Source organism: Trifolium pratense, linkage group LG2 (assembly GCF_020283565.1).
Source record: "Trifolium pratense cultivar HEN17-A07 linkage group LG2, ARS_RC_1.1, whole genome shotgun sequence".
Lineage (NCBI taxonomy): Eukaryota > Viridiplantae > Streptophyta > Magnoliopsida > Fabales > Fabaceae > Trifolium > Trifolium pratense.
The window spans coordinates 67,606,982-67,618,808 of NC_060060.1; the positions used below are offsets into that span (position 1 = coordinate 67,606,982).

General features: G+C 34.1%; 1 long non-coding RNA gene across 7 annotated transcripts; it reads left to right on the plus strand.

Annotated features, from left to right (window-relative positions):
• LOC123909411 lies at positions 1–3,442 on the plus strand. 7 transcript variants are annotated; one of them, XR_006809909.1, is made up of 6 exons: positions 1–498; positions 932–1,024; positions 1,110–2,197; positions 2,414–2,482; positions 2,581–2,654; positions 3,139–3,442. It is a non-coding gene; the product is annotated as an uncharacterized LOC123909411 (long non-coding RNA). The 7 variants fall into 7 exon arrangements; XR_006809910.1 differs by having other exon boundaries at positions 1,116–2,197; XR_006809913.1 differs by having other exon boundaries at positions 2,130–2,197.
• Positions 3,443–11,827: the final 8,385 nt, after the last annotated feature.

Sequence of the window (11,827 nt, forward strand, 5' to 3'; positions counted from 1 at the left end):
AAGAAAATAATCACTTTGCAACACTTCACTTGCGACAGTTCGGCCACAACCGTTGCAATGTATATTTTTTCCAGATTTTGCAACGGTTGATGCGACAGTTTAGGGAACCATCGCAGCTTTTACATCTAAAATTGGGAACTAGCTTACTCATCACCACCCACTCTCACTCTTTACTCTTTGTCATGAAAAAAATTCCTCTAAACCCTAATCGCTCCAATCACTCTCTAGATTCAAATCAACGAACCTTGTTCCCCAAATTTCTCAAACGACGAAGCTTCCTTTCCACTATTCCAAATCCCTAAATCTCCATCGCTCCATCGTTCTTTCTCCTGCGAGATTCATTGTTCCCTTGTTCGTTCTCTCGTTCTGTCTCCAACGATGAAGCTTCTCTTTCACTACTCAGATATGGCGTCCCTGTAAGTGCCACACCACCACCGCCGGAACTTTCCCTCACTGCCACTCGCTCCTCGCCTCACGTAGTCGACTACCATCACTGAGGTGCGTTCCTTTCTCTTCCTTAACGGGAATCGCTTACTAATATCAAGAAATTGCTTGTGCTGTTTTTTTCATGGAAGAGTAGGGGTTTTTATTTTGATTTTATTACAACTCAGTATGGATCTTGGTCATTTAGTAATGTTGAATGTTCATGCTTTTGATATTAATTATTTGTATTATTGGAGATATGGTACTTAATATTTTAATATTTCTCTAATACTAGTGATTATAGTATATCATGCTATAGTATGATTCTAATTCTTTGTCTATTATGATTGACCCTTCAATCTCTTTTTTGTTTATTTCTGTGACTATTTCTTTACTTTACTATTGTGATTAATTTTCTACCATACCATGTTCTTGTGCTGCATTATTTTCTGGTTTGTGTGCTTCTGCATAATTACAGTTTGTCACTGCATTTCTGGTTGTTTTGCAGTTCTGTTTTTGAAGTCTGAACACAAATTGGGGAAGAGATTCCACTTCGAGAACTCTAAGACAAAGCTATTCATGAATCCCTTTACCCAGCAAGGTGAGTGGGCGAGTAATCCACCAATTTTCTGCCATCTTTGAGTGTTTCTTAACATTTGCATTTGTCAATTTACATATTGCTTTAGCCGCAGATCTGGTGTTTTTGTGAGTGAACTCCTCTTCAGTAGCAGTTGCCTCACTGATTCTCATTAGATGATACGTGAATCACAAAACACATCTTTATACAGTGTTCAATTGCTCTCCTCATCTGTCTGAATATCACTTTAATCTTTGAGTTTACTTGCTCTCCTTTTCTTTTTATAGTGTTCAACTGTACAAAATTATTTGTTGAGTAGGAAAGGATTGATGTTTAGGGCATTGAATGTGAATTAGGGTTTACGAGACATTCACTTGTTTCAAATAGTCATGACAGTGAAATTGATACATTTTGATAACTAAGGGTTGTAGAGTAGTGAGGACTTGATCTCTCTCTTTGTATTAGAATTTTATGGACTTAATGTAGCATATTTTAGAAACATCTATGTTGAACCATCATGACTATTTTGTGTTTAAAATCATATAAGTTCAGGTTGTGCTACTGTGGTTAGTGAAAATTTGCTTTGAAAGATCAAATATCTAGCTTGTGTACTCGTGTGTTAATCCTTTTTGAGTTTTCATTTAACCACAGTTGAGTTTTGTGTTTGGAATCTCTCAAGCTCAACATGGTAAACTCTTGTGGACCTTTTTCTCTTAACTTGTTACTATTTTGAAGCTTAAAAATACCACTCATGTGTTGTTAATAACGTATGAGTTTCCTTAAGGGTGTATTTACATAGTCTTTATTCTTAATCATTGGAACTCATATGACAATTGTGTTTCATTGTTGCTTCTTTGAACATAATGTTTGCAATTCAATGTGATATGTGTTTGAAATATCATGAGAAGGCTCTGAATGTTCAAAAATCATTTTTCCAATTATGCATTCAATTATACATTGAATCTTTTTGAGGCACTGTGAGATGTGAGGCAAGTAATATTGGATGCTATAAATTTTTCTCATTCCTCATTTTGAATTCAGTGTCGTTATGCCACCATTGCCTAATAAGTGTGATTGTGATTTTATTTTTGACACAGGTCTTATAATATCATTTACTATTGTTTTACAGATAGATACTAACTAGGTGTTGATTATGATGGGAAAATGAATCATGTTGGCTTTGGCTTGTACAATCAAGTAAGTTTCCCTTACTTCCCTTAATGTAATAATATTTTCTCTGCTACACTTCTTCATTATGATGATGTTTTTTCACTAAACTTATTATTTGCTTCTTATGTTGTTCATCTCAGGAGTTAATATTTTTAAGTACGTGATGCAAGAATTCTGAAGAAGAATTTAGCATCAAAAGTCCAAACTTCAACTAAACGAACATTGATTATTAATTCCTTTCAGATTGCAGGACTCATCATAGAAAAGTTTGTTGTGGAGGGCTAAATGAAGTCACTTGCAAATGCTGAATAAGTGGGTAATTCATTTCTTTAAGGATATAAAATATGATTTTAATTTCTATAATTCTTACTGCTTAAGTCATTCATTGCATATTCTTTGGCTTGCTGTAGACTCTTAGACCCGTGAGACGATGGAATCAAGCGCTTCATACAAGCTTAATCTGGATATTCCATTTCACTTTTTGGTAACATATCAATACTCATTAGTTGTTGTGTTTCATTGTGATAATCCTAGGATTAGTATTATCCATATCTTCCATTTGTGTTGATGTTGCAAAGTTATGCATCTGCAAAGTTATACATTCATATGTTTCATGGACTACTTTTTACCATCTAGAGTTCATATAAGGAGAGCTTTATCCTATGGTAGTGGTGGTGATATAATATGCATTAAAACTAAATTTGAAAGTATTTTTCAAGGTCTATTTGATACTGTTTTGGATTTTAGTTTTTAATATCCCTTTTGTAAAATAGTTTTGAAAAAACTGTTTTTATAAAATGTATCATGTAATTTGATTACCAACAATTTTTAGCTTTAGGTGTTGGTTTACTAAAACATGATTATAGGTGGTGGATCAATATATGATTATTTGTTGAGTGTCACTGCTTTTTAGTTGATTGTTAGGAGTACTTGGATATTGCTAATCATTGTCTTGTATGTTTTTTCAGGCAACAAACATAGAATCCCCAAGAGATGTTAGGCATTCCTTCTTAAGTGAGTCTAGCTAGCACTAATTAAGGATCATGAAGCAACATCAAATACTTCGGAATATTTAGATATTTCATGAACCTATTATTTTGACATAATGTTTTGTATGTTTAGCCACTCTACTAATGTTTATGTTTTAGTTTTTGAATGTTTGAACTACATTAATTTTTTCTTTGGAGTTTCAAGTACTTAGATTAAATTTTTGATGTATGGATATTGTCACTATTGAATGAATTATATGAATGAGATTAAGTTATTTATATACTTGTGCATTTTAATTTTCTTCCTCTTGTATGGATATGTAATGCTTATTTAATAAGACATTTAAATGCATAAAAAATAAATAAAAAATGTTTTAAATTTTTATTTTAAAAAAGAATTTTGCGACGGTTTTGTAACTGTTGCAACCTTTGCCGTCAAATTTAGTGTTATTTAGGAAAAATCATTGCGACGGTTTTCAAAACTGTTGCAACAACAGCTGCAACAGTTGTAGCGACGGTTTTCAAAACCGTTGCAAAGTTCACTTGCAACACACAAATCAGCAACGGTTTGACAACCGTCGCAGATGTACAATTGCAACGGTTTCGACTGTCGCAAACTGCAATTTTAACTGTCGCAAAGTGGTTATTTTCTTGTAGTGCTACTTCAAAGAGAGAAAAACAATGTTGTGTTAAGGATCAGAAGTGATCATGGAAAGGAGTTTAAAAACTCTAGATTCTCTGACTTTTATGCCTCTGAAGGCATCATCCATGAATTTTCATCTCTCATTACACCACAATAAAATGGTGTAGTAGAAAGAAAGAATAGAATTATACAAGAGTCTGCAAGAGTAATGTTACATGCAAAGAAACTCTCTCATGGTTTTTGGGCAGAAGCTATGAACACTGCTTGTCATATTCATAATCGTGCCACCTTGAGATCTGGAACTACATCTACTCTGTATGAATTGTGGAAAGGTAGAAAACCTACTGTTAAGTACTTTCATGTGTTTGGAAGTAAATGTTATATCTTGTCTGATAGAGAACCAAGAACTAAAATGGATCCTAAAAGTGATGAAGACATATTCTTGGGATACTCAACAAATAGCAGAGCCTACAGAGTATATAACTACAGAACCAAAACCATGATGGAATCTCTAAATGTAGTAATAGATGATATTTCAAGTGAAGTTGTGAAAGATGATACAGAAGATGCTACAGCATCTATCCCAGGTAGTATAGATTCTGAAACTATTGAGGAATTCAAGAATGATACAGAGATTACTACACCTGAACCAATCTTTGCTACTTCAAAGAAAGGGTCATCCATTCGTACTCAAAAGAATCATCCTACAGATCTGATTATTGGTAATCCTAATCATGGAATTACTACTAGAAGGACACTTGACTTAGTTCCTAATGCTTGTTTTGTTTCTAAGTTTGAACCCAAAAATGTTATGGAAGCCCTCACTGATGAGTTTTGGATAAATGCTATGCAAGAAGAGCTAAATCAGTTCAAGAAGAATGAAGTTTGGGACTTAGTTCCTAGACCAGAAACTACTAATGTGATTGGTACCAAGTGGGTCTACAAGAACAAGTCTATGCAAGAGGGGTATTGTGATGCTGATTGGGCAGGTTGTGCAGATGATAGAAAAGGCACCTCAGGAGCTTGTTTCTTTTTAGGCAACAATCTAATATCTTGGTTCAGCAAGAAACAGAACTGTGTGTCTTTATCTACAGATGAAGCTGAGTACATAGCTACTGGTAGTAGCTGCTCCCAACTATTATGGATGAAACAAATGTTGCTGGAGTACAATGTGGTACAAGATGCTATGGCATTGTACCGTGACAATCTTAGTGCCATCAATATTTCAAAGAATCCTATCCAACATAGCAGGACGAAGCATATTGATATTAGGCACCATTTCATCAGAGATCTTGTTGAAGAAGGTATTATAACTCTTGAGCATATTGCCACTGAAGAACAACTGGCTGATATTTTTACTAAGGCTCTAGATGCGGTCCAATTTGAAAAATTGCGAGGCAAACTTGGGATTTGCCTATCTGAAGAGTTATAGCAATTATTGCAAGTGTGGCGTGCAGTTTTCTCTTCAACTTATTTAGTAATGCACGCTGTTATGGGTAATGTTGAAACATCTGAAGATTTGGTAAGAATTGTGTGTTTGTTGAGGATAAGGATGTTTCTTGTGGTGAGAAAGTATTTGTCAGAGAAAGTTATGTGGTGTTCTCCCCTGCTGTGTTTAACATTTGTTGGTAATGATATTAGCGCTCCAACTGAGGTCAAAGATGACTTTGTGTTGGAACATGTCAAGAAGAGTGTTCCTGAGAAAGATGCTGCACATGATGCTACAACATCTGCAGCACGGGAAAATTTGGATAACATCGTGATACCCGAGTCTCCAGATGATGTTATTGTTCCTGACAAAGAAAAGGGTTCTGAAGCAACTACTACTGATAATGTTTTTGTTCATGATATCTATGTGATCCCTTATGTTGATGATAGTGGTAAAACTATGTTTGTTCCTTTGAATGTTGATGAATCTGCTAAGAAAGATTCAAATGTTATTTATGTGGACAATCTCAACCTTACTAAGAGGACTCCTGCTTCTAGTACTAGGAAGTTAAGGAGCAATGCTGGTAAAGGTGTAGTTGTTTCTAATGTTCATGTCAAGACTGCCAAGGAAAAGAAAATCTATGGTCTTAAAAGACAGTGGAGTAAGATTACTGGGCCCTCTGAGCCAAAGAAGAAGCTTTTGAGGAGCTTGCTGTGGAAAGGAGTTTAAGTGAAGTTTTTTTTTACAATGCCAAAAGCTTGTTGATTTGATTTATGCAGCTGGATTGATGAAAACAGCAACTGGGCTCCAACTACTCATTCCAATACTGTGGCTACAGGTTTGGCTAGGTTTATATATGTTGTAGGGACCAGATCACCTTTTGCCTTTGGTTCTTATATTCTTGATGAAACTGTTCTGCATGGTAAGTCATGTACTGAGAAGATGTCTATAGTCTTTCCTACACTGATGTGTGACATTATTCTAGCTCAATATCCTGACATTTGTACTAAGGCTGGTGTTCCTACTAAGAGAGGTTGTGATTTGTCTTTTGATTTTAGACTGTTTGAGGGTACACATGTTGCAGACTGTGCTGCATCATCTGTCAATCAATCAGTCAACTGATGTTTTGTCTAGGAAGCAAATGATTGTTGACCTCAAGGTGTTCTCCAATGTCAATCCTGGTGTTCTAGATGATAATGCAGGCTGTGATACTGAGGTAGAGGAGGAGGAGGAGGAATCTGATGCAAGTCCTTCTATGTGACCTGCTTATGCTTTATTTGCATGTCCTTTTGGATTTTAATTTGTTGGGCTACGCCCTGATGCTCTCTGGATTGTAACATGCATAATCCATGTCTTTGGGTCCGATACTCCAGGTTTTCTATGCCCTTATGATCTGTAATATGCACTTTATGAGTTCCTATGCTCTGATTATCTCTGAACTCTATGTTTCTCTATGATCTGATAACTCTGTGGAAGTTCTGCTCCTACTGTGTGATACTGACTTTATTTGTCAGAATTTATGGCTAAAAAGGGGGAGTAATATCTGTTGTGCATAATGTGATGAAGAATGCTAATGATGTAATGAAGAATGCTATAGCATCTAGTATAGCATGTTGTTGGTTTTATGTGATATGCATGTTTTGAGGGGGAGTGAAGTTTATGCATATATTGAGGGGGAGTAGGTAGAATTTACTTTTCTACTACTTATGATATGCATGCTTATATAGGAATTTATTTTTCCTATTATCTGTGGCGCTGCTTAAATTTTAAGGATTATTTCTCCTATCTTGAATCCACTATGTGAGAGTTTATTTCTCTTTGTCTGTACTTTGAGGCTAAGATGTGTTATGTTCCGCTGTTGCATGCCTCTGATGCTTACGTGCTAGCTATCTTTTCATCTGATGAATTTCCTACTTTCTTTCTTAGTTGTGTGCTTATGTTGACTCGAAGGAAAGTTCAAATAGCTTAGCATCGTTCTACTTTCTTTCCTAGTTGTGTGCTTATGTTGACTCGAAGGAAAGTTTAGACTGTATCTCTCTATGCACTGGCCTAAGGTTGTTTTAGCCAAAATTTGCCAAAGGGGGAGATTGTTGGTGTTTTGATTGACTACATTTTGCAAAAGCCAACCAGCCAGATGCTGAACTGAGATGCTGTAGCATTATAGTACAGCATACTTAAGCTCTGTTTTCGTGCAGAATTTTTATTTCAAATCTGAGTCAAGATTTGCTTCAATTATATATTCAGGCACGTGCGTCTAGGCAAGACGAGACTTACTCAGCAAGTTTTATTGAAGTCGGTCAAAGGAAAGTGATTTAAAACAAAAATATAATTATATTATATTTTTGGCGTTTTTTTTTGTTTGGTACAACATGAAACAAACAAATTATATTTTTGAAATTAATTTAGGGTTGGGCCGCAATTCTCACAGCTGTACAAGTCTGAAGACCTAACATGGACATCAAGACAATTGGAGACTATAAATATGTGAAGCCTCAAGCCTTTACAACTCATGTATTCTAAACCGTGTTTTTACAAAGTGTGAATTTTTAAGGTTTAGAGTTTGTGTCTTTTGTCAGCCTTTCTTGTGTCACTCTGATGCAAGTTTAGGACTGTGTTTTTATTGTTAATTGTAAGCTACTCCTAAGCTTTGAAGCACGGAGTTAGTGTGTGTGATTCACTCATAAGCTTTTAAGCAAGAGTGTGGTCTAGTCTCTAGGAGAGTGTCTCCATCTTGATCGTTATTATTGACAGCAACATGGTACGTGTTGTTAGAGGGAATTTGGGACGGGGTCTCATTATCTAAGAGGTTCTTAGGTAGGATTGCACGGGTAGTGTCTAGGTGATAAGTCAAGTACCGGGTGTTGGTCGAGGGCTTTGAACTAGAGCTATTATAGTGGATTCATTCCTGGATTGGTATCCCCCAGAGTAGGTGACGTTGCACTGAACTAGGTTAACAATTATCTGCGTTATTTATTGTTCTGCAATTTATTTATTTATTTACTGTGTTCTGCGACTGTCTTGCTGCAACATATGCTATAGCATCCTGTGCAGCATTGTGTTCACTGCGTGCCAGATTTCAATATGAATAAGTTGTTGGGAAAACATTGCCATGAACTGGTTGCTTTATCCAAGGTTTTGTCTCTAAGATATCTATATATGGTTTTGTAACTTTTAGTTTTGTACAGAACAGTCATTTAGTTGGGAATTTTTAATATTTAATTTTTTAATTATTTTGGTTACAGGCTAAAAATGCCGGTTATTATCCTCCTGAATTAGAATTGCTTAAAGGGATACAATTGTTGTTCAAGGTAGAGAAAAATTCTGGTCGGGATGTTCTGTTTATAGGTTCATTTAGAGTTAAGCGGATCTGCAATGATGTTTCTGTTATGAAAGCATTTGATTCCGTGAGTTACTTTTGTTGTTTTTAATATCAGGTATTTGCTATGCATTAAAATATTTTAATTGAGTTATGTTTGAATTTTATGTATTCTATGTAGGTTTTGGGTAGTGGTGATTCTTCTTCTTATTATGGTTTGTTTGTTAAAGAAGAGTTTACCCTCTTTCGAATCATCTAGATAATAAATTGTTGTATGTATTTTGTTTATATTTGTGTATTTTTTTATTTTGATTTTTGTTATTGTAATATTAATAATAATTGTCATTAATTTTGGTTTTGTTTTGAAGGTTTTCAATCAGGATTCAATGTCTCAAGTTGTTGATTTAGGCCATAATTCTTCAAAGATCAACAAACTTTCAGAAAATTCAGTTGTTGCTGCCTATATTTCTTTTTGCCAGTCCTATAGTTTAAATAATTGTATTGTTTAGTTGTTTTATTGCTACGTTGTAATATAAGGATTTTCTATGAATTTGATATTTTTGTTAATTTGTTTTTTTATGTTTAACATTGTTTATCTATTATGGTTATTTTAATTCTTTTAGTTGAGTTCTATCACAATAAGTTGGTAGTTCTATAAAATATATTTGTTTTTTGGTTATTGTACATAAGCGTGTATTTTTTCATAATAATTATTTTATGTTGCCTATTTTTGTCCATCCAAATACGTATGAATCTTTGACTATTTTTATTACTTAAATGTAAATATGTGTATTTTTGTCATAACAATTATTTGCCTTGAAAGCACTTTTGTGCTCTGTATGGGGTAGACGTGGCCATCTTAGAATTGAGGGTTTCTCACAAACTCTCTACAATCAAAGTTGAATTTGAAAAATTTTCATAGGGAGTGTCCCACTTTGGACGTGGCCCCCACTCCCTAGGTACGTTGAGGCCTTCCACGTATCCTTCTAAGCATTATTATATTTCTCACAAACTCTCCACAATGAAAGTTGGATTTCAAAGTATTTTTATCATCCTTCTAAGCATTATTATATTTCTCACAAACTCTCCACAATGAAAGTTGGATTTCAAAGTATTTTTATCAGGAGTGTCCCATTTTGGACATGGCCCTACGCCCTAGGTAGTCCCTATTTAGTTTTTTAATTTTCGTTTATTTTGTCCCTTTGTAGACATTTTTGTTTTACATGCTTATGTATCAATTGTCAGCTCATATTCTGTTGATGTGTTTCTAAAGGTGGAGTATTAATGAGGAAAAAACAAATTCATTAAATTTTTTTAAGTTTTGCACATAATTGTATTTTTTCAAATTTTTCTTAGACGTTCCTGCCCCATAAAAACGAAACATGGAGGGCAAGTAGAAGGACAATTTGGTCTAATTAGAACAAGTTTTCAAAGTTATATATTTCTTCTCTTCGGTCATCTTCCTTCATCATTAAATAGTCATCCCATGTCTAATCTTCATTTTCCTTTTTGTTTGTTTGCATTGATTTATTTAATTCTTTAATCCCTTACTCGCTTGACATTCTAATAGAAGATAGAACATGAGTTTAAAAAAAGTGAAAGCTTTCACAATTACCAGTTGTAGAAGTACATACTAGAGCGCTTTATGTTTCATTGTGGTTTAATAAATTATATGACTTAAGTTATGCTATTGTGTTGATACACTTATAATACCAAATAGCTAATCCAACAAAGACAAATTCAATAACTATTTGGTTTTATTAGAACAACTTTTCCACATTATATATCAATTATTTTCTATCTACAATCATTCTTTTTAGTATAGTCACTATTTTGACATAATTCTTTTGTGTATATCGTAAATAAATATATCTCTTTTGAACATAATTCTTTTAGTAGATCTGCCTAATTTCCAAGTGTTGGGTATGTGCCCAACATAGACTTTCTCTATGTACCCATTGAAATATTGTGTGGTTCTTGTGTTGGATCTGCTCATATCCTTTTTAATTCAGTTTGTAAAAAACAAAAGGGTAAATAGGGTTTTACCCCCTGCAAAATAGGAGAATTTTGCATTACCCCCCTGTAAAATAAAAAGTTGTGATTCCCTCCTCGTAATATTAAGATTCTTTGTTTTACCCCCCTGAATTGACAACATGGATTTGGAATCTTAATTTTGCTGACATGGAAACCATACGTGGCTTTTTTTTTTACACATGGCTTTTTTTACTGTTTTTATTTATTTAATTTTTATTTTGCCACATATTGAGCTATGTCATTTAAAAAAAATAAAAAATAAAAAACAAAAAAGGGGAAAAACAAACAGCAAGAAACATCAACAATCTTCACCACTCTCATGGGAAGAACAAACAACAACAACCCATTCTTTCATTCAATTAAAAAAAAAAAAAATCAAAACAACAACAACAAACTTCATCTTCAATCTTAAATTTCATCTCATCAATTCAATCTCAAACCCATAAATCCAAAACCATAAAAAACTCATAAGTTTCTCAAAACATAAAATCTCACGGTTCATTCTCCACCACCAGCCACCACCACTGTCGTCGTCCATCTCTCTTTCCCACCAATTGCATCTCTCTTCCTTGCAGCATCACTCTCACTAATTTTCGCCGATTTTCAGATCTGAATTTTGTTGTTTGTTGATTTTCCAAAAAATTAAAATTAAATCAGAATTAATGATGTTTGGAGAACATGTGTTGTTGTTATTTTTCTTGAACTTGTAATTGCTAACCCAACTCATATCCTTCACCAAGATCAAAGGAATGAACACGTGAGAGGTAGAGACCAGGAAGGAGATGGATGAAGGAGTTGATTATGTTAGGGTTGTTGTTGGTGGTGGTGGTTATGGAGGAGGTGGAGGAAGAGTTTGAATTGGAGGAACTGTGGAGATGATGAATTTTTTTTTTTTTTTCGATTTAGGGATTTGAGATGAAAGTTGCTTCCTGAGATTTGATATGAAAGTTGTTTTTTGGAAAAAAAAAATTGTGGGATTTGAGATGAAGATTTTTTTTATTTTAAATAACAATGATTTGGAATAATTATAATAATAAAAATAAATAAAAATTCTAAGAAAATCCACATATGCATGCCACATCATAAAAAAAAAAGATTCCATGTCTAGTTGGCGAATTAGGGTGGTAATTGAATGAATCTTTATATTACAGGAGGTAATCACAATTTTTTTTTTACAGGAGGTAAAACCCTATTTACCCAAAAAAAAAAAGACAAACAAGAGTATAGGTACTGTTGGAATTATCAG